Source organism: Chiloscyllium punctatum, chromosome 49, assembly GCF_047496795.1.
Source record: "Chiloscyllium punctatum isolate Juve2018m chromosome 49, sChiPun1.3, whole genome shotgun sequence".
Lineage (NCBI taxonomy): Eukaryota > Metazoa > Chordata > Chondrichthyes > Orectolobiformes > Hemiscylliidae > Chiloscyllium > Chiloscyllium punctatum.
In genome coordinates, this window is record NC_092787.1 from 4,007,260 (window position 1) to 4,029,383 (window position 22,124).

A 22,124-nucleotide genomic window follows, 5' to 3' on the forward strand; every position below is an offset into this window, starting at 1 on the left:
GAAGCAGAGGGGCTGAAACAGTGGGCGAGAAACAGAGGGGCTGAAACAAAGGGCGAGAAACAGAGGGGCTGAAACAGAGGGGCAGAAACAGAGGGGCTGAAACAGAGGGGCTGAATCGGAGGGGCTGAAACAGAGGGGCTGAAACAGAGGGGCTGAAACAGAGGGCAAGAAACAGAGGGGCTGAAACAGAGGGGCTGAAACAGAGGGGCAGAAACAGAGGGCGAGAAACAGAGGGGCTGAATCAGAGGGGCTGAATCAGAGGGGCTGAATCAGAGGGGCTGAAACAGAGGGGCTGAAACAGAGGGCGAGAAACTAAGGTACTGAATCAGAGGGGCTGAAACAGAGGGGCTGAAACAGTGGGGCTGAAACAGACGGGCTGAAACAGAGAGCCTGAAACAGAGTGGCTGAAACAGAGGGGCTGAAATAGAGGGTCTGAAACAGAGGGGCTGAATCAGAGGGGCTGAAACAGAGGGGCTGAATCAGTGGGGCTGAAACAGAGGGCGAGAAACAGAGGGGCTGAAACAGAGGGGCTGAATCAGAGGGGCTGAAACAGAGGGGCTGAAACAGAGGGCGAGAAACAGAGAGGCTGAAACAGAGGGCGAGAAACAGAGGGGCTGAAACAGAGGGCGAGAAACAGAGGGGCTGAAACAGAGGGGCTGAAACAGAGGGGCTGAAACAGAGGGCGAGAAACAGAGGGGGTGAAACAGATGGCGAGAAACAGAGGGGCTGAAACAGAGGGCGAGAAACAGAGGGGCTGAATCAGAGGGGCTGAAACAGAGGGCGAGAAACAGAGGGGCTGAAACAGAGGTGCTGAAACAGAGGGTGAGAAACAGAGGGGCTGAAACAGAGGGCGAGAAACAGAGGGGCTGAAACAGAGGGGCTGAAACAGAGGGGCTGATTTAGAGGGGCTGAAACAGAGGGGCTGAATCAGAGGGGCTGAAACAGAGGGCGAGAAACAGAGCGGCTGAAACAGAGGGCGAGAAACAGAGGAGCAGAAACAGAGGGCGAGAAACAGAGGGGCTGATACAGAGGGGCTGAAACAGAGAGTGCGAAACAGAGGGGCTGAAGCAGAGGGCGAGAAACAGAGGGGCAGAAACAGAGGGCGAGAAACAGAGGGGCTGAAACAGAGGGCAAGAAACAGAGGGGCTGAAACAGAGGGCGAGAAACAGAGGGGCTGAAACAGAGGGGCTGAAACAGAGGGGCTGATTTAGAGGGGCTGAAACAGAGGGGCTGAATCAGAGGGGCTGAAACAGAGGGGCTGAAACAGAGGAGCTGAATGAGAGGGGCTGAAACAGAAGGCGAGAAACAGAGGGGCTGAAACAGAGGGCGAGAAGCAGAGGGGCAGAAACAGAGGGCGAGAAACAGAGGGGCTGAAACAGAGGGCAAGAAACAGAGGGGCTGAAACAGAGGGGCTGAAACAAAGGGCGAGAAACAGAGTGGCTGAAACAGAGGGGCAGAAACAGAGGGGCTGAAACAGAGGGGCTGAATCGGTGGGGCTGAAACAGAGGGGCTGAAACAGAGGGGCTGAAACAGAGGGTGAGAAACTAAGGGACTGAATCAGAGGGGCTGAAACAGAGGGGCTGAAACAGACGGGCTGAAACAGAGAGCGTGAAACAGAGGGGCTGAAACAGAGGGGCTGAAATAGAGGGGCTAAAACAGAGGGGCTGAAACAGAGGGCGAGAAACTAAGGTACTGAATCAGAGGGGCTGAAACAGAGGGGCTGAAACAGACGGGCTGAAACAGAGAGCCTGAAACAGAGTGGCTGAAACAGAGGGGCTGAAATAGAGGGTCTGAAACAGAGGGGCTGAATCAGAGGGGCTGAAACAGAGGGGCTGAATCAGAGGGGCTGAAACAGAGGGGCTGAATCAGAGGGGCTGAAAGAGAGGGGCTGAAACAGAGGGCGAGAAACAGAGAGGCTGAAACAGAGGGCAAGAAACAGAGGGGCTGAAACAGAGGGCGAGAAACAGAGGGGCTGAAACAGAGGGCGAGAAACAGAGGGGCTGAATCAGAGGGGCTGAAACAGAGGGCGAGAAACAGAGGGGCTGAAACAGAGGGCGAGAAACAGAGGGGCTGAAACAGAGGTGCTGAAACAGAGGGTGAGAAACAGAGGGGCTGAAACAGAGGGGCTGAAACAGAGGGGCTGAAACAGACGGGCTGAAACAGAGAGCCTGATACAGAGTGGCTGAAACAGAGGGGCTGAAATAGAGGGTCTGAAACAGAGGGGCTGAATCAGAGGGGCTGAAACAGAGGGGCTGAATCAGAGGGGCTGAAACAGAGGGCGAGAAACAGAGCGGCTGAAACAGAGGGGCTGAATCAGAGGGGTTGAAACAGAGGGCCTGACAAAGAGGGCGAGAAACAGAGAGACTGAAACAGAGGGCGAGAAACAGAGGGGCTGAAACAGAGGGCGAGAAACAGAGGGGCTGAAACAGAGGGGCTGAAACAGAGGGGCTGAAACAGAGGGCGAGAAACAGAGGGGCTGAAACAGATGTGGAGAAACAGAGGGGCTGAAACAGAGGGCGAGAAACAGAGAGGCTGAATCAGAGGGGCTGAAACAGAGGGCGAGAAACAGAGGGGCTGAAACAGAGGGCGAGAAACAGAGGGGCTGAAACAGAGGTGCTGAAACAGAGGGTGAGAAACAGAGGGGCTGAAACAGAGGGCGAGAAACAGAGGGGCTGGAACAGAGGGGCTGAAACAGAGGGGCTGAATCAGAGGGGCTGAAACAGAGGGCGAGAAACAGAGGGGCTGAAACAGAGGGCGAGAAACAGAGGAGCAGAAACAGAGGGCGAGAAACAGAGGGGCTGAAACAGAGGGGCTGAAACAGAGAGTGCGAAACAGAGGGGCTGAAACAGAGGGCGAGAAACAGAGGGGCTGAAACAGAGGTCGAGAAACAGAGGGGCTCAAACAGAGGGCAAGAAACAGAGGGGCTGAAACCGAGTGGCTGAAACAGAAGGGCTGAAACAGAGGGGCTGAAACAGAGGGCGAGAAACAGAGGGGCTGAAACAGAGGGCGAGAAACAGAGGGGCAGAAACAAAGGGCGAGAAACAGTGGGGCTGAAACAGAGGGCCTGAAACAGTGGGGCTGAAACAGAGGGGCTGAAACAGAGGGCGAGAAACAGAGGGGCTGAAACAGTGGGGCTGAAGCAGAGGCGCTGAAACAGTGGGCGAGAAACAGAGGGGCTGAAACAAAGGGCGAGAAACAGAGGGGCTGAAACAGAGGGGCAGAAACAGAGGGGATGAAACTGAGGGGCTGAATCGGAGGGGCTGAAACAGAGGGGCTGAAACAGAGGGGCTGAAACAGAGGGCAAGAAACAGATGGGCTGAAACAGAGGGGCTGAAACAGAGGGGCAGAAACAGAGGGCGAGAAACAGAGGGGCTGAATCAGAGGGGCTGAATCAGAGGGGCTGAATCAGAGGGGCTGAAACAGAGGGGCTGAAACAGAGGGCGAGAAACTAAGGTACTGAATCAGAGGGGCTGAAACAGAGGGGCTGAAACAGAGGGGCTGAAACAGACGGGCTGAAACAGAGAGCCTGAAACAGAGTGGCTGAAACAGAGGGGCTGAAATAGAGGGTCTGAAACAGAGGGGCTGAATCAGAGTGGCTGAATCAGAGGGGCTGAAACAGAGGGGCTGAAACAGAGGGCGAGAAACAGAGAGGCTGAAACAGAGGGCGAGAAACAGAGGGGCTGAAACAGAGGGGCTGAAACAGAGGGTCTGAAACAGAGGGCGAGAAACAGAGGGGGTGAAACAGATGGCGAGAAACAGAGGGGCTGAAACAGAGGGCGAGAAACAGAGGGGCTGAATCAGAGGGGCTGAAACAGAGGGCGAGAAACAGAGGGGCTGAAACAGAGGTCGAGAAACAGAGGGGCTGAAGCAGAGGGGCTGAAACAGACGGGCTGAAACAGAGAGCCTGATACAGAGTGGCTGAAACAGAGGGTCTGAAATAGAGGGTCTGAAACAGAGGGGCTGAATCAGAGGGGCTGAAACAGAGGGGTGAATCAGAGGGGCTGAAACAGAGGGCGAGAAACAGAGCGGCTGAAACAGAGGGGCTGAATCAGAGGGGTTGAAACAGAGGGCCTGACAAAGAGGGCGAGAAACAGAGAGACTGAAACAGAGGGCGAGAAACAGAGGGGCTGAAACAGAGGGCGAGAAACAGAGGGGCTGAAACAGAGGGGCTGAAACAGAGGGGCTGAAACAGAGGGCGAGAAACAGAGGGGCTGAAACAGATGTGGAGAAACAGAGGGGCTGAAACAGAGGGCGAGAAACAGAGAGGCTGAATCAGAGGGGCTGAAACAGAGGGCGAGAAACAGAGGGGCTGAAACAGAGGGCGAGAAACAGAGGGGCTGAAACAGAGGTGCTGAAACAGAGGGTGAGAAACAGAGGGGCTGAAACAGAGGGCGAGAAACAGAGGGGCTGGAACAGAGGGGCTGAAACAGAGGGGCTGAATCAGAGGGGCTGAAACAGAGGGCGAGAAACAGAGGGGCTGAAACAGAGGGCGAGAAACAGAGGAGCAGAAACAGAGGGCGAGAAACAGAGGGGCTGAAACAGAGGGGCTGAAACAGAGGGGCTGAAACAGAGGGCAAGAAACAGATGGGCTGAAACAGAGGGGCTGAAACAGAGGGGCAGAAACAGAGGGCGAGAAACAGAGGGGCTGAATCAGAGGGGCTGAATCAGAGGGGCTGAATCAGAGGGGCTGAAACAGAGGGGCTGAAACAGAGGGCGAGAAACTAAGGTACTGAATCAGAGGGGCTGAAACAGAGGGGCTGAAACAGAGGGGCTGAAACAGACGGGCTGAAACAGAGAGCCTGAAACAGAGTGGCTGAAACAGAGGGGCTGAAATAGAGGGTCTGAAACAGAGGGGCTGAATCAGAGTGGCTGAATCAGAGGGGCTGAAACAGAGGGGCTGAAACAGAGGGCGAGAAACAGAGAGGCTGAAACAGAGGGCGAGAAACAGAGGGGCTGAAACAGAGGGGCTGAAACAGAGGGTCTGAAACAGAGGGCGAGAAACAGAGGGGGTGAAACAGAGGGCGAGAAACAGAGGAGCAGAAACAGAGGGCGAGAAACAGAGGGGCTGAAACAGAGGGGCTGAAACAGAGAGTGCGAAACAGAGGGGCTGAAACAGAGGGCGAGAAACAGAGGGGCTGAAACAGAGGTCGAGAAACAGAGGGGCTCAAACAGAGGGCAAGAAACAGAGGGGCTGAAACCGAGTGGCTGAAACAGAAGGGCTGAAACAGAGGGGCTGAAACAGAGGGCGAGAAACAGAGGGGCTGAAACAGAGGGCGAGAAACAGAGGGGCAGAAACAAAGGGCGAGAAACAGTGGGGCTGAAACAGAGGGCCTGAAACAGTGGGGCTGAAACAGAGGGGCTGAAACAGAGGGCGAGAAACAGAGGGGCTGAAACAGTGGGGCTGAAGCAGAGGCGCTGAAACAGTGGGCGAGAAACAGAGGGGCTGAAACAAAGGGCGAGAAACAGAGGGGCTGAAACAGAGGGGCAGAAACAGAGGGGATGAAACTGAGGGGCTGAATCGGAGGGGCTGAAACAGAGGGGCTGAAACAGAGGGGCTGAAACAGAGGGCAAGAAACAGATGGGCTGAAACAGAGGGGCTGAAACAGAGGGGCAGAAACAGAGGGCGAGAAACAGAGGGGCTGAATCAGAGGGGCTGAATCAGAGGGGCTGAATCAGAGGGGCTGAAACAGAGGGGCTGAAACAGAGGGCGAGAAACTAAGGTACTGAATCAGAGGGGCTGAAACAGAGGGGCTGAAACAGAGGGGCTGAAACAGACGGGCTGAAACAGAGAGCCTGAAACAGAGTGGCTGAAACAGAGGGGCTGAAATAGAGGGTCTGAAACAGAGGGGCTGAATCAGAGTGGCTGAATCAGAGGGGCTGAAACAGAGGGGCTGAAACAGAGGGCGAGAAACAGAGAGGCTGAAACAGAGGGCGAGAAACAGAGGGGCTGAAACAGAGGGGCTGAAACAGAGGGTCTGAAACAGAGGGCGAGAAACAGAGGGGGTGAAACAGATGGCGAGAAATAGAGGGGCTGAAACAGAGGGCGAGAAACAGAGGGGCTGAATCAGAGGGGCTGAAACAGAGGGCGAGAAACAGAGGGGCTGAAACAGAGGTCGAGAAACAGAGGGGCTGAAGCAGAGGGGCTGAAACAGACGGGCTGAAACAGAGAGCCTGATACAGAGTGGCTGAAACAGAGGGGCTGAAATAGAGGGTCTGAAACAGAGGGGCTGAATCAGAGGGGCTGAAACAGAGGGGTGAATCAGAGGGGCTGAAACAGAGGGCGAGAAACAGAGCGGCTGAAACAGAGGGGCTGAATCAGAGGGGTTGAAACAGAGGGCCTGACAAAGAGGGCGAGAAACAGAGAGACTGAAACAGAGGGCGAGAAACAGAGGGGCTGAAACAGAGGGCGAGAAACAGAGGGGCTGAAACAGAGGGGCTGAAACAGAGGGGCTGAAACAGAGGGCGAGAAACAGAGGGGCTGAAACAGATGTGGAGAAACAGAGGGGCTGAAACAGAGGGCGAGAAACAGAGAGGCTGAATCAGAGGGGCTGAAACAGAGGGCGAGAAACAGAGGGGCTGAAACAGAGGGCGAGAAACAGAGGGGCTGAAACAGAGGTGCTGAAACAGAGGGTGAGAAACAGAGGGGCTGAAACAGAGGGCGAGAAACAGAGGGGCTGGAACAGAGGGGCTGAAACAGAGGGGCTGAATCAGAGGGGCTGAAACAGAGGGCGAGAAACAGAGGGGCTGAAACAGAGGGCGAGAAACAGAGGAGCAGAAACAGAGGGCGAGAAACAGAGGGGCTGAAACAGAGGGGCTGAAACAGAGAGTGCGAAACAGAGGGGCTGAAACAGAGGGCGAGAAACAGAGGGGCTGAAACAGAGGTCGAGAAACAGAGGGGCTCAAACAGAGGGCAAGAAACAGAGGGGCTGAAACCGAGTGGCTGAAACAGAAGGGCTGAAACAGAGGGGCTGAAACAGAGGGCGAGAAACAGAGGGGCTGAAACAGAGGGCGAGAAACAGAGGGGCAGAAACAAAGGGCGAGAAACAGTGGGGCTGAAACAGAGGGCCTGAAACAGAGGGGCTGAAACAGAGGGGCTGAAACAGAGGGCGAGAAACAGAGGGGCTGAAACAGTGGGGCTGAAGCAGAGGCGCTGAAACAGTGGGCGAGAAACAGAGGGGCTGAAACAAAGGGCGAGAAACAGAGGGGCTGAAACAGAGGGGCAGAAACAGAGGGGATGAAACTGAGGGGCTGAATCGGAGGGGCTGAAACAGAGGGGCTGAAACAGAGGGGCTGAAACAGAGGGCAAGAAACAGATGGGCTGAAACAGAGGGGCTGAAACAGAGGGGCAGAAACAGAGGGCGAGAAACAGAGGGGCTGAATCAGAGGGGCTGAATCAGAGGGGCTGAATCAGAGGGGCTGAAACAGAGGGGCTGAAACAGAGGGCGAGAAACTAAGGTACTGAATCAGAGGGGCTGAAACAGAGGGGCTGAAACAGAGGGGCTGAAACAGACGGGCTGAAACAGAGAGCCTGAAACAGAGTGGCTGAAACAGAGGGGCTGAAATAGAGGGTCTGAAACAGAGGGGCTGAATCAGAGTGGCTGAAACAGAGGGGCTGAATCAGAGGGGCTGAAACAGAGGGCGAGAAACAGAGGGGCTGAAACAGAGGGGCTGAATCAGAGGGGCTGAAACAGAGGGGCTGAAACAGAGGGCGAGAAACAGAGAGGCTGAAACAGAGGGCGAGAAACAGAGGGGCTGAAACAGAGGGGCTGAAACAGAGGGTCTGAAACAGAGGGCGAGAAACAGAGGGGGTGAAACAGATGGCGAGAAACAGAGGGGCTGAAACAGAGGGCGAGAAACAGAGGGGCTGAATCAGAGGGGCTGAAACAGAGGGCGAGAAACAGAGGGGCTGAAACAGAGGGCGAGAAACAGAGGGGCTGAAGCAGAGGGGCTGAAACAGTGGGCGAGAAACAGAGGGGCTGAAATCAAGGGCGAGAAACAGAGGGGCTGAAACAGAGGGGCACAAACAGAGGGGATGAAACTGAGGGGCTGAATCGGAGGGGCTGAAACAGAGGGGCTGAAACAGAGGGGCTGAAACAGAGGGGCAGAAACAGAGGGGCTGAAACAGAGGGCGAGAAACTAAGGTACTGAATCAGAGGGGCTGAAACAGAGGGGCTGAAACAGAGGGGCTGAAACAGACGGGCTGAAACAGAGAGCCTGAAACAGAGTGGCTGAAACAGAGGGGCTGAAATAGAGGGTCTGAAACAGAGGGGCTGAATCAGAGTGGCTGAAACAGAGGGGCTGAATCAGAGGGGCTGAATCAGAGGGGCTGAAACAGAGGGCGAGAAACAGAGGGGCTGAAACAGAGGGGCTGAATCAGAGGGGCTGAAACAGAGGGCGAGAAACAGAGGGGCTGAAACAGAGGGGCTGAATCAGAGGGGCTGAAACAGAGGGCGAGAAACAGAGGGGCTGAAACAGAGGGGCTGAAACAGAGGGCGAGAAACAGAGAGGCTGAAACAGAGGGCAACAAACAGAGGGGCTGAAACAGAGGGCGAGAAACAGAGGGGCTGAAACAGAGGGCGAGAAACGGAGGGGCTGAAACAGATGGCGAGAAACAGAGGGGCTGAATCAGAGGGGCTGAAACAGAGGGCGAGAAACAGAGGGGCTGAAACAGAGGGCGAGAAACAGAGGGGCTGAAACAGAGGTGCTGAAACAGAGGGTGAGAAACAGAGGGGCTGAAACAGAGGGCGAGAAACAGAGGGGCTGAAACAGAGGTCGATAAACAGAGGGGCTGAAACAGAGGGCAAGAAACAGAGGGGCTGAAACCGAGTGGCTGAAACAGAAGGGCTGAAACAGAGGGGCTGAAACAGAGGGCGAGAAACAGAGGGGCTGAATCAGAGGGGCTGAATCAGAGGGGCTGTAACAGAGGGCCTGAATCAGAGGGGCTGAAACAGAAGGCGAGAAACAGAGGGGCTGAAACAGAGGGCGAGAAACAGAGGGGCAGAAACAGAGGGCGAGAAACAGTGGGGCTGAAACAGAGGGCCTGAAACAGAGGGCAAGAAACAGAGGGGCTGAAACAGAGGGCGAGAAACAGAGGGGCTGAAACAGTGGGGCTGAAGCAGAGGGGCTGAAACAGTGTGCGAGAAACAGAGGGGCTGAAACAAAGGGCGAGAAACAGAGGGGCTGAAACTGAGGGGCAGAAACAGAGGGGCTGAAACAGAGGGGCTGAATCGGAGGGGCTGAAACAGAGGGGCTGAAACAGAGGGGCTGAAACAGAGGGCAAGAAACAGAGGGGCTGAAACAGAGGGGCTGAAACAGAGGGGCAGAAACAGAGGGCGAGAAACAGAGGGGCTGAATCAGAGGGGCTGAATCAGAGGGGCTGAATCAGAGGGGCTGAAACAGAGGGGCTGAAACAGAGGGCGAGAAACTAAGGTACTGAATCAGAGGGGCTGAAACAGAGGGGCTGAAACAGAGGGGCTGAAACAGAGGATCTGAAACAGAGGGGCTGAATCAGAGTGGCTGAAACAGAGGGGCTGAATCAGAGGGGCTGAAACAGAGGGCGAGAAACAGAGGGGCTGAAACAGAGGGGCTGAATCAGAGGGGCTGAAACAGAGGGGCTGAAACAGAGGGCGAGAAACAGAGAGGCTGAAACAGAGGGCGAGAAACAGAGGGGCTGAAACAGAGGGCGAGAAACAGAGGGGCTGAAACAGAGGGGCTGAAACAGAGGGGCTGAAACAGAGGGCGAGAAACAGAGGGGGTGAAACAGATGTGGAGAAACAGAGGGGCTGAAACAGAGGGCGAGAAACAGAGGGGCTGAATCAGAGGGGCTGAAACAGAGGGCGAGAAACAGAGGGGCTAAAACAGAGGGCGAGAAATAGAGGGGCTGAAACAGAGGTGCTGAAACAGAGGGTGAGAAACAGAGGGGCTGAAACAGAGGGCGAGAAACAGAGGGGCTGAAACAGAGGGGCTGAAACAGAGGGGCTGATTCAGAGGGGCTGAAACAGAGGGGCTGAATCAGAGGGGCTGAAACAGAGGGCGAGAAACAGAGCGGCTGAAACAGAGGGCGAGAAACAGAGGAGCAGAAACAGAGGGCGAGAAACAGAGGGGCTGAAACAGAGGGGCTGAAACAGAGATTGCGAAACAGAGGGGCTGAAACAGAGGGCGAGAAACAGAGGGGCTGAAACAGAGGGCGAGAAACAGAGGGGCTGAAACAGAGGGCAAGAAACAGAGAGGCTGAAACCGAGTGTCTGAAACAGAAGGGCTGAAACAGAGGGGCTGAAACAGAGGGCGAGAAACAGAGGGGCTGAATCAGAGGGGCTGAATCAGAGGGACTGAAACAGAGGGGCTGAATCAGAGGGGCTGAAACAGAAGGCGAGAAACAGAGGGGCTGAAACAGAGGGCGAGAAGCAGAGGGGCAGAAACAGAGGGCGAGAAACAGAGGGGCTGAAACAGAGGGGCTGAAATAGAGGGTCTGAAACAGAGGGGCTGAATCAGAGGCGCTGAAACAGATGGGCTGAATCAGAGGGGCTGAAACAGAGGGCGAGAAACAGAGGGGCTGAAACAGAGGGGCTGAATCAGAGGGGCTGAAACAGAGGGGCTGAAACAGAGGGCGAGAAACAGAGAGGCTGAAACAGAGGCGAGAAACAGAGGGGCTGAAACAGAGGGCGAGAAACAGAGGGGCTGAAACAGAGGGGCTGAAACAGAGGGGCTGAAACAGAGGGCGAGAAACAGAGGGGGTGAAACAGATGGCGAGAAACAGAGGGGCTGAAACAGAGGGCGAGAAACAGAGGGGCTGAATCAGAGGGGCTGAAACCGAGGGCGAGAAACAGAGGGGCTAAAACAGAGGGCGAGAAACAGAGGGGCTGAAACAGAGGTGCTGAAACAGAGGGTGAGAAACAGAGGGGCTGAAACAGAGGGCGAGAAACAGAGGGGCTGAAACAGAGGGGCTGAAACAGAGGGGCTGATTCAGAGGGGCTGAAACAGAGGGGCTGAATCAGAGGGGCTGAAACAGAGGGCGAGAAACAGAGCGGCTGAAACAGAGGGCGAGAAACAGAGGAGCAGAAACAGAGGGCGAGAAACAGAGGGGCTGAATCAGAGGGGCTGAATCAGAGGGGCTGAAACAGAGGAGCTGAATCAGAGGGGCTGAAACAGAAGGCGAGAAACAGAGGGGCTGAAACAGAGGGCGAGAAGCAGAGGGGCAGAAACAGAGGGCGAGAAACAGAGGGGCTGAAACAGAGGGGCTGAAACAGAGGGCAAGAAACAGAGGGGCTGAAACAGAGGGGCTGAAACAAAGGGCGAGAAACAGAGTGGCTGAAACAGAGGGGCAGAAACAGAGGGGCTGAAACAGAGGGGCTGAATCGGAGGGGCTGAAACAGAAGGGCTGAAACAGAGGGGCTGAAACAGAGGGCAAGAAACAGAGGGGCTGAAACAGAGGGGCTGAAACAGAGGGGCAGAAACAGAGGGCGAGAAACAGAGGGGCTGAATCAGAGGGGCTGAATCGGAGGGGCTGAAACAGAGGGGCTGAAACAGAGGGCGAGAAACAGAGGGGCTGAATCAGAGGGGCTGAATCAGAGGGGCTGAAACAGAGGGGCTGAAACAGAGGGCGAGAAACTAAGGGACTGAATCAGAGGGGCTGAAACAGAGGGGCTGAAACAGACGGGCTGAAACAGAGAGCCTGAAACAGAGGGGCTGAAACAGAGGGGCTGAAATAGAGGGGCTGAAACAGAGGGGCTGAAACAGAGGGCGAGAAACTAAGGTACTGAATCAGAGGGGCTGAAACAGAGGGGCTGAAACAGACGGGCTGAAACAGAGAGCCTGAAACAGAGTGGCTGAAACAGAGGGGCTGAAATAGAGGGTCTGAAACAGAGGGGCTGAATCAGAGGGGCTGAAACAGAGGGGCTGAATCAGAGGGGCTGAAACAGAGGGGCTGAAACAGAGGGCGAGAAACAGAGAGGCTGAAACAGAGGGCAAGAAACAGAGGGGCTGAAACAGAGGGCGAGAAACAGAGGGGCTGAATCAGAGGGGCTGAAACAGAGGGGCTGAAACAGAGGGCGAGAAACAGAGGGGCTGAAACAGATGGCGAGAAACAGAGGGGCTGAAACAGAGGGCGAGAAACAGAGGGGCTGAATCAGAGGGGCTGAAACAGAGGGCGAGAAACAGAGGGGCTGAAACAGAGGGCGAGAAACAGAGGGGCTGAAACAGAGGTGCTGAAACAGAGGGTGAGAAACAGAGGGGCTGAAACAGAGGGGCTGAAACAGAGGGGCTGAAACAGACGGGCTGAAACAGAGAGCCTGATACAGAGTGGCTGAAACAGAGGGGCTGAAATAGAGGGTCTGAAACAGAGGGGCTGAATCAGAGGGGCTGAAACAGAGGGGCTGAATGAGAGGGGCTGAAACAGAGGGCGAGAAACAGAGCGGCTGAAACAGAGGGGCTGAATCAGAGGGGTTGAAACAGAGGGGCTGACAAAGAGGGCGAGAAACAGAGAGACTGAAACAGAGGGCGAGAAACAGAGGGGCTGAAACAGAGGGCGAGAAACAGAGGGGCTGAAACAGAGGGGCTGAAACAGAGGGTCTGAAACAGAGGGCGAGAAACAGAGGGGCTGAAACAGATGTGGAGAAACAGAGGGGCTGAAACAGAGGGCGAGAAACAGAGAGGCTGAATCAGAGGGGCTGAAACAGAGGGCGAGAAACAGAGGGGCTGAAACAGAGGGCGAGAAACAGAGGGGCTGAAACAGAGGTGCTGAAACAGAGGGTGAGAAACAGAGGGGCTGAAACAGAGGGCGAGAAACAGAGGGGCTGGAACAGAGGGGCTGAAACAGAGGGGCTGATTCAGAGGGGCTGAAACAGAGGGGCTGAATCAGAGGGGCTGAAACAGAGGGCGAGAAACAGAGGGGCTGAAACAGAGGGCGAGAAACAGAGGAGCAGAAACAGAGGGCGAGAAACAGAGGGGCTGAAACAGAGGGGCTGAAACAGAGAGTGCGAAACAGAGGGGCTGAAACAGAGGGCGAGAAACAGAGGGGCTGAAACAGAGGTCGAGAAACAGAGGGGCTGAAACAGAGGGCAAGAAACAGAGGGGCTGAAACCGAGTGGCTGAAACAGAAGGGCTGAAACAGAGGGGCTGAAACAGAGGGCGAGAAACAGAGGGGCTGAATCAGAGGGGCTAAATCAGAGGGGCTGAAACAGAGGGCCTGAATCAGAGGGGCTGAAACAGAAGGCGAGAAACAGAGGGGCTGAAACAGAGGGCGAGAAACAGAGGGGCAGAAACAAAGGGCGAGAAACAGTGGGGCTGAAACAGAGGGCCTGAAACAGAGGGCAAGAAACAGAGGGGCTGAAACAGAGGGCGAGAAACAGAGGGGCTGAAACAGTGGGGCTGAAGCAGAGGGGCTGAAACAGTGGGCGAGAAACAGAGGGGCTGAAACAAAGGGCGAGAAACAGAGGGGCTGAAACAGAGGGGCAGAAACAGAGGGGATGAAACTGAGGGGCTGAATCGGAGGGGCTGAAACAGAGGGGCTGAAACAGAGGGGCTGAAACAGAGGGCAAGAAACAGAGGGGCTGAAACAGAGGGGCTGAAACAGAGGGGCAGAAACAGAGGGCGAGAAACAGAGGGGCTGAATCAGAGGGGCTGAATCAGAGGGGCTGAATCAGAGGGGCTGAAACAGAGGGGCTGAAACAGAGGGCGAGAAACTAAGGTACTGAATCAGAGGGGCTGAAACAGAGGGGCTGAAACAGAGGGGCTGAAACAGACGGGCTGAAACAGAGAGCCTGAAACAGAGTGGCTGAAACAGAGGGGCTGAAATAGAGGGTCTGAAACAGAGGGGCTGAATCAGAGTGGCTGAAACAGAGGGGCTGAATCAGAGGGGCTGAAACAGAGGACGAGAAACAGAGGGGCTGAAACAGAGGGGCTGAATCAGAGGGGCTGAAACAGAGGGGCTGAAACAGAGGGCGAGAAACAGAGAGGCTGAAACAGAGGGCGAGAAACAGAGGGGCTGAAACAGGGGGCGAGAAACAGAGGGGCTGAAACAGAGGGGCTGAAACAGAGGGTCTGAAACAGAGGGCGAGAAACAGAGGGGGTGAAACAGATGGCGAGAAACAGAGGGGCTGAAACAGAGGGCGAGAAACAGAGGGGCTGAATCAGAGGGGCTGAAACAGAGGGCGAGAAACAGAGGGGCTGAAACAGAGGGCGAGAAACAGAGGGGCTGAAACAGTGGGGCTGAAGCAGAGGGGCTGAAACAGTGGGCGAGAAACAGAGGGTCTGAAACAAAGGGCGAGAAACAGAGGGGCTGAAACAGAGGGGCAGAAACAGAGGGGATGAAACTGAGGGGCTGAATCGGAGGGGCTGAAACAGCGGGGCTGAAACAGAGGGGCTGAAACAGAGGGCAAGAAACAGAGGGGCTGAAACAGAGGGGCTGAAACAGAGGGCGAGAAACTAAGGGACTGAATCAGAGGGGCTGAAACAGAGGGGCTGAAACAGACGGGCTGAAACAGAGAGCCTGAAACAGAGGGGCTGAAACAGAGGGGCTGAAATAGAGGGGCTGAAACAGAGGGGCTGAAACAGAGGGCGAGAAACTAAGGTACTGAATCAGAGGGGCTGAAACAGAGGGGCTGAAACAGACGGGCTGAAACAGAGAGCCTGAAACAGAGTGGCTGAAACAGAGGGGCTGAAATAGAGGGTCTGAAACAGAGGGGCTGAATCAGAGGGGCTGAAACAGAGGGGCTGAATCAGAGGGGCTGAAACAGAGGGGCTGAAACAGAGGGCGAGAAACAGAGAGGCTGAAACAGAGGGCAAGAAACAGAGGGGCTGAAACAGAGGGCGAGAAACAGAGGGGCTGAATCAGAGGGGCTGAAACAGAGGGGCTGAAACAGAGGGCGAGAAACAGAGGGGCTGAAACAGATGGCGAGAAACAGAGGGGCTGAAACAGAGGGCGAGAAACAGAGGGGCTGAATCAGAGGGGCTGAAACAGAGGGCGAGAAACAGAGGGGCTGAAACAGAGGGCGAGAAACAGAGGGGCTGAAACAGAGGTGCTGAAACAGAGGGTGAGAAACAGAGGGGCTGAAACAGAGGGGCTGAAACAGAGGGGCTGAAACAGACGGGCTGAAACAGAGAGCCTGATACAGAGTGGCTGAAACAGAGGGGCTGAAATAGAGGGTCTGAAACAGAGGGGCTGAATCAGAGGGGCTGAAACAGAGGGGCTGAATGAGAGGGGCTGAAACAGAGGGCGAGAAACAGAGCGGCTGAAACAGAGGGGCTGAATCAGAGGGGTTGAAACAGAGGGGCTGACAAAGAGGGCGAGAAACAGAGAGACTGAAACAGAGGGCGAGAAACAGAGGGGCTGAAACAGAGGGCGAGAAACAGAGGGGCTGAAACAGAGGGGCTGAAACAGAGGGGCTGAAACAGAGGGCGAGAAACAGAGGGGCTGAAACAGATGTGGTGAAACAGAGGGGCTGAAACAGAGGGCGAGAAACAGAGAGGCTGAATCAGAGGGGCTGAAACAGAGGGCGAGAAACAGAGGGGCTGAAACAGAGGGCGAGAAACAGAGGGGCTGAAACAGAGGTGCTGAAACAGAGGGTGAGAAACAGAGGGGCTGAAACAGAGGGCGAGAAACAGAGGGGCTGGAACAGAGGGGCTGAAACAGAGGGGCTGATTCAGAGGGGCTGAAACAGAGGGGCTGAATCAGAGGGGCTGAAACAGAGGGCGAGAAACAGAGGGGCTGAAACAGAGGGCGAGAAACAGAGGAGCAGAAACAGAGGGCGAGAAACAGAGGGGCTGAAACAGAGGGGCTGAAACAGAGAGTGCGAAACAGAGGGGCTGAAACAGAGGGCGAGAAACAGAGGGGCTGAAACAGAGGTCGAGAAACAGAGGGGCTGAAACAGAGGGCAAGAAACAGAGGGGCTGAAACCGAGTGGCTGAAACAGAAGGGCTGAAACAGAGGGGCTGAAACAGAGGGCGAGAAACAGAGGGGCTGAATCAGAGGGGCTAAATCAGAGGGGCTGAAACAGAGGGCCTGAATCAGAGGGGCTGAAACAGAAGGCGAGAAACAGAGGGGCTGAAACAGAGGGCGAGAAACAGAGGGGCAGAAACAAAGGGCGAGAAACAGTGGGGCTGAAACAGAGGGCCTGAAACAGAGGGCAAGAAACAGAGGGGCTGAAACAGAGGGCGAGAAACAGAGGGGCTGAAACAGTGGGGCTGAAGCAGAGGGGCTGAAACAGTGGGCGAGAAACAGAGGGGCTGAAACAAAGGGCGAGAAACAGAGGGGCTGAAACAGAGGGGCAGAAACAGAGGGGATGAAACTGAGGGGCTGAATCGGAGGGGCTGAAACAGAGGGGCTGAAACAGAGGGGCTGAAACAGAGGGCAAGAAACAGAGGGGCTGAAACAGAGGGGCTGAAACAGAGGGGCAGAAACAGAGGGCGAGAAACAGAGGGGCTGAATCAGAGGGGCTGAATCAGAGGGGCTGAATCAGAGGGGCTGAAACAGAGGGGCTGAAACAGAGGGCGAGAAACTAAGGTACTGAATCAGAGGGGCTGAAACAGAGGGGCTGAAACAGAGGGGCTGAAACAGACGGGCTGAAACAGAGAGCCTGAAACAGAGTGGCTGAAACAGAGGGGCTGAAATAGAGGGTCTGAAACAGAGGGGCTGAATCAGAGTGGCTGAAACAGAGGGGCTGAATCAGAGGGGCTGAAACAGAGGACGAGAAACAGAGGGGCTGAAACAGAGGGGCTGAATCAGAGGGGCTGAAACAGAGGGGCTGAAACAGAGGGCGAGAAACAGAGAGGCTGAAACAGAGGGCGAGAAACAGAGGGGCTGAAACAGAGGGCGAGAAACAGAGGGGCTGAAACAGAGGGGCTGAAACAGAGGGTCTGAAACAGAGGGCGAGAAACAGAGGGGGTGAAACAGATGGCGAGAAACAGAGGGGCTGAAACAGAGGGCGAGAAACAGAGGGGCTGAATCAGAGGGGCTGAAACAGAGGGCGAGAAACAGAGGGGCTGAAACAGAGGGCGAGAAACAGAGGGGCTGAAACAGTGGGGCTGAAGCAGAGGGGCTGAAACAGTGGGCGAGAAACAGAGGGTCTGAAACAAAGGGCGAGAAACAGAGGGGCTGAAACAGAGGGGCAGAAACAGAGGGGATGAAACTGAGGGGCTGAATCGGAGGGGCTGAAACAGAGGGGCTGAAACAGAGGGGCTGAAACAGAGGGCAAGAAACAGAGGGGCTGAAACAGAGGGGCTGAAACAGAGGGCGAGAAACTAAGGGACTGAATCAGAGGGGCTGAAACAGAGGGGCTGAAACAGACGGGCTGAAACAGAGAGCCTGAAACAGAGGGGCTGAAACAGAGGGGCTGAAATAGAGGGGCTGAAACAGAGGGGCTGAAACAGAGGGCGAGAAACTAAGGTACTGAATCAGAGGGGCTGAAACAGAGGGGCTGAAACAGACGGGCTGAAACAGAGAGCCTGAAACAGAGTGGCTGAAACAGAGGGGCTGAAATAGAGGGTCTGAAACAGAGGGGCTGAATCAGAGGGGCTGAAACAGAGGGGCTGAATCAGAGGGGCTGAAACAGAGGGGCTGAAACAGAGGGCGAGAAACAGAGAGGCTGAAACAGAGGGCAAGAAACAGAGGGGCTGAAACAGAGGGCGAGAAACAGAGGGGCTGAATCAGAGGGGCTGAAACAGAGGGGCTGAAACAGAGGGCGAGAAACAGAGGGGCTGAAACAGATGGCGAGAAACAGAGGGGCTGAAACAGAGGGCGAGAAACAGAGGGGCTGAATCAGAGGGGCTGAAACAGAGGGCGAGAAACAGAGGGGCTGAAACAGAGGGCGAGAAACAGAGGGGCTGAAACAGAGGGCGAGAAACAGAGGGGCAGAAACAAAGGGCGAGAAACAGTGGGGCTGAAACAGAGGGCCTGAAACAGAGGGGCTGAAACAGAGGGGCTGAAACAGAGGGCGAGAAACAGAGGGGCTGAAACAGTGGGGCTGAAGCAGAGGCGCTGAAACAGTGGGCGAGAAACAGAGGGGCTGAAACAAAGGGCGAGAAACAGAGGGGCTGAAACAGAGGGGCAGAAACAGAGGGGATGAAACTGAGGGGCTGAATCGGAGGGGCTGAAACAGAGGGGCTGAAACAGAGGGGCTGAAACAGAGGGCAAGAAACAGATGGGCTGAAACAGAGGGGCTGAAACAGAGGGGCAGAAACAGAGGGCGAGAAACAGAGGGGCTGAATCAGAGGGGCTGAATCAGAGGGGCTGAATCAGAGGGGCTGAAACAGAGGGGCTGAAACAGAGGGCGAGAAACTAAGGTACTGAATCAGAGGGGCTGAAACAGAGGGGCTGAAACAGAGGGGCTGAAACAGACGGGCTGAAACAGAGAGCCTGAAACAGAGTGGCTGAAACAGAGGGGCTGAAATAGAGGGTCTGAAACAGAGGGGCTGAATCAGAGTGGCTGAAACAGAGGGGCTGAATCAGAGGGGCTGAAACAGAGGGCGAGAAACAGAGGGGCTGAAACAGAGGGGCTGAATCAGAGGGGCTGAAACAGAGGGGCTGAAACAGAGGGCGAGAAACAGAGAGGCTGAAACAGAGGGCGAGAAACAGAGGGGCTGAAACAGAGGGGCTGAAACAGAGGGTCTGAAACAGAGGGCGAGAAACAGAGGGGGTGAAACAGATGGCGAGAAACAGAGGGGCTGAAACAGAGGGCGAGAAACAGAGGGGCTGAATCAGAGGGGCTGAAACAGAGGGCGAGAAACAGAGGGGCTGAAACAGAGGGCGAGAAACAGAGGGGCTGAAGCAGAGGGGCTGAAACAGTGGGCGAGAAACAGAGGGGCTGAAATCAAGGGCGAGAAACAGAGGGGCTGAAACAGAGGGGCACAAACAGAGGGGATGAAACTGAGGGGCTGAATCGGAGGGGCTGAAACAGAGGGGCTGAAACAGAGGGGCTGAAACAGAGGGGCAGAAACAGAGGGGCTGAAACAGAGGGCGAGAAACTAAGGTACTGAATCAGAGGGGCTGAAACAGAGGGGCTGAAACAGAGGGGCTGAAACAGACGGGCTGAAACAGAGAGCCTGAAACAGAGTGGCTGAAACAGAGGGGCTGAAATAGAGGGTCTGAAACAGAGGGGCTGAATCAGAGTGGCTGAAACAGAGGGGCTGAATCAGAGGGGCTGAATCAGAGGGGCTGAAACAGAGGGCGAGAAACAGAGGGGCTGAAACAGAGGGGCTGAATCAGAGGGGCTGAAACAGAGGGCGAGAAACAGAGGGGCTGAAACAGAGGGGCTGAATCAGAGGGGCTGAAACAGAGGGCGAGAAACAGAGGGGCTGAAACAGAGGGGCTGAAACAGAGGGCGAGAAACAGAGAGGCTGAAACAGAGGGCAACAAACAGAGGGGCTGAAACAGAGGGCGAGAAACAGAGGGGCTGAAACAGAGGGCGAGAAACGGAGGGGCTGAAACAGATGGCGAGAAACAGAGGGGCTGAATCAGAGGGGCTGAAACAGAGGGCGAGAAACAGAGGGGCTGAAACAGAGGGCGAGAAACAGAGGGGCTGAAACAGAGGTGCTGAAACAGAGGGTGAGAAACAGAGGGGCTGAAACAGAGGGCGAGAAACAGAGGGGCTGAAACAGAGGTCGATAAACAGAGGGGCTGAAACAGAGGGCAAGAAACAGAGGGGCTGAAACCGAGTGGCTGAAACAGAAGGGCTGAAACAGAGGGGCTGAAACAGAGGGCGAGAAACAGAGGGGCTGAATCAGAGGGGCTGAATCAGAGGGGCTGTAACAGAGGGCCTGAATCAGAGGGGCTGAAACAGAAGGCGAGAAACAGAGGGGCTGAAACAGAGGGCGAGAAACAGAGGGGCAGAAACAGAGGGCGAGAAACAGTGGGGCTGAAACAGAGGGCCTGAAACAGAGGGCAAGAAACAGAGGGGCTGAAACAGAGGGCGAGAAACAGAGGGGCTGAAACAGTGGGGCTGAAGCAGAGGGGCTGAAACAGTGTGCGAGAAACAGAGGGGCTGAAACAAAGGGCGAGAAACAGAGGGGCTGAAACTGAGGGGCAGAAACAGAGGGGCTGAAACAGAGGGGCTGAATCGGAGGGGCTGAAACAGAGGGGCTGAAACAGAGGGGCTGAAACAGAGGGCAAGAAACAGAGGGGCTGAAACAGAGGGGCTGAAACAGAGGGGCAGAAACAGAGGGCGAGAAACAGAGGGGCTGAATCAGAGGGGCTGAATCAGAGGGGCTGAATCAGAGGGGCTGAAACAGAGGGGCTGAAACAGAGGGCGAGAAACTAAGGTACTGAATCAGAGGGGCTGAAACAGAGGGGCTGAAACAGAGGGGCTGAAACAGAGGATCTGAAACAGAGGGGCTGAATCAGAGTGGCTGAAACAGAGGGGCTGAATCAGAGGGGCTGAAACAGAGGGCGAGAAACAGAGGGGCTGAAACAGAGGGGCTGAATCAGAGGGGCTGAAACAGAGGGGCTGAAACAGAGGGCGAGAAACAGAGAGGCTGAAACAGAGGGCGAGAATCAGAGGGGCTGAAACAGAGGGCGAGAAACAGAGGGGCTGAAACAGAGGGGCTGAAACAGAGGGGCTGAAACAGAGGGCGAGAAACAGAGGGGGTGAAACAGATGTGGAGAAACAGAGGGGCTGAAACAGAGGGCGAGAAACAGAGGGGCTGAATCAGAGGGGCTGAAACAGAGGGCGAGAAACAGAGGGGCTAAAACAGAGGGCGAGAAATAGAGGGGCTGAAACAGAGGTGCTGAAACAGAGGGTGAGAAACAGAGGGGCTGAAACAGAGGGCGAGAAACAGAGGGGCTGAAACAGAGGGGCTGAAACAGAGGGGCTGATTCAGAGGGGCTGAAACAGAGGGGCTGAATCAGAGGGGCTGAAACAGAGGGCGAGAAACAGAGCGGCTGAAACAGAGGGCGAGAAACAGAGGAGCAGAAACAGAGGGCGAGAAACAGAGGGGCTGAAACAGAGGGGCTGAAACAGAGATTGCGAAACAGAGGGGCTGAAACAGAGGGCGAGAAACAGAGGGGCTGAAACAGAGGGCGAGAAACAGAGGGGCTGAAACAGAGGGCAAGAAACAGAGAGGCTGAAACCGAGTGTCTGAAACAGAAGGGCTGAAACAGAGGGGCTGAAACAGAGGGCGAGAAACAGAGGGGCTGAATCAGAGGGGCTGAATCAGAGGGACTGAAACAGAGGGGCTGAATCAGAGGGGCTGAAACAGAAGGCGAGAAACAGAGGGGCTGAAACAGAGGGCGAGAAGCAGAGGGGCAGAAACAGAGGGCGAGAAACAGAGGGGCTGAAACAGAGGGGCTGAAATAGAGGGTCTGAAACAGAGGGGCTGAATCAGAGGCGCTGAAACAGATGGGCTGAATCAGAGGGGCTGAAACAGAGGGCGAGAAACAGAGGGGCTGAAACAGAGGGGCTGAATCAGAGGGGCTGAAACAGAGGGGCTGAAACAGAGGGCGAGAAACAGAGAGGCTGAAACAGAGGCGAGAAACAGAGGGGCTGAAACAGAGGGCGAGAAACAGAGGGGCTGAAACAGAGGGGCTGAAACAGAGGGGCTGAAACAGAGGGCGAGAAACAGAGGGGGTGAAACAGATGGCGAGAAACAGAGGGGCTGAAACAGAGGGCGAGAAACAGAGGGGCTGAATCAGAGGGGCTGAAACCGAGGGCGAGAAACAGAGGGGCTAAAACAGAGGGCGAGAAACAGAGGGGCTGAAACAGAGGTGCTGAAACAGAGGGTGAGAAACAGAGGGGCTGAAACAGAGGGCGAGAAACAGAGGGGCTGAAACAGAGGGGCTGAAACAGAGGGGCTGATTCAGAGGGGCTGAAACAGAGGGGCTGAATCAGAGGGGCTGAAACAGAGGGCGAGAAACAGAGCGGCTGAAACAGAGGGCGAGAAACAGAGGAGCAGAAACAGAGGGCGAGAAACAGAGGGGCTGAATCAGAGGGGCTGAATCAGAGGGGCTGAAACAGAGGAGCTGAATCAGAGGGGCTGAAACAGAAGGCGAGAAACAGAGGGGCTGAAACAGAGGGCGAGAAGCAGAGGGGCAGAAACAGAGGGCGAGAAACAGAGGGGCTGAAACAGAGGGGCTGAAACAGAGGGCAAGAAACAGAGGGGCTGAAACAGAGGGGCTGAAACAAAGGGCGAGAAACAGA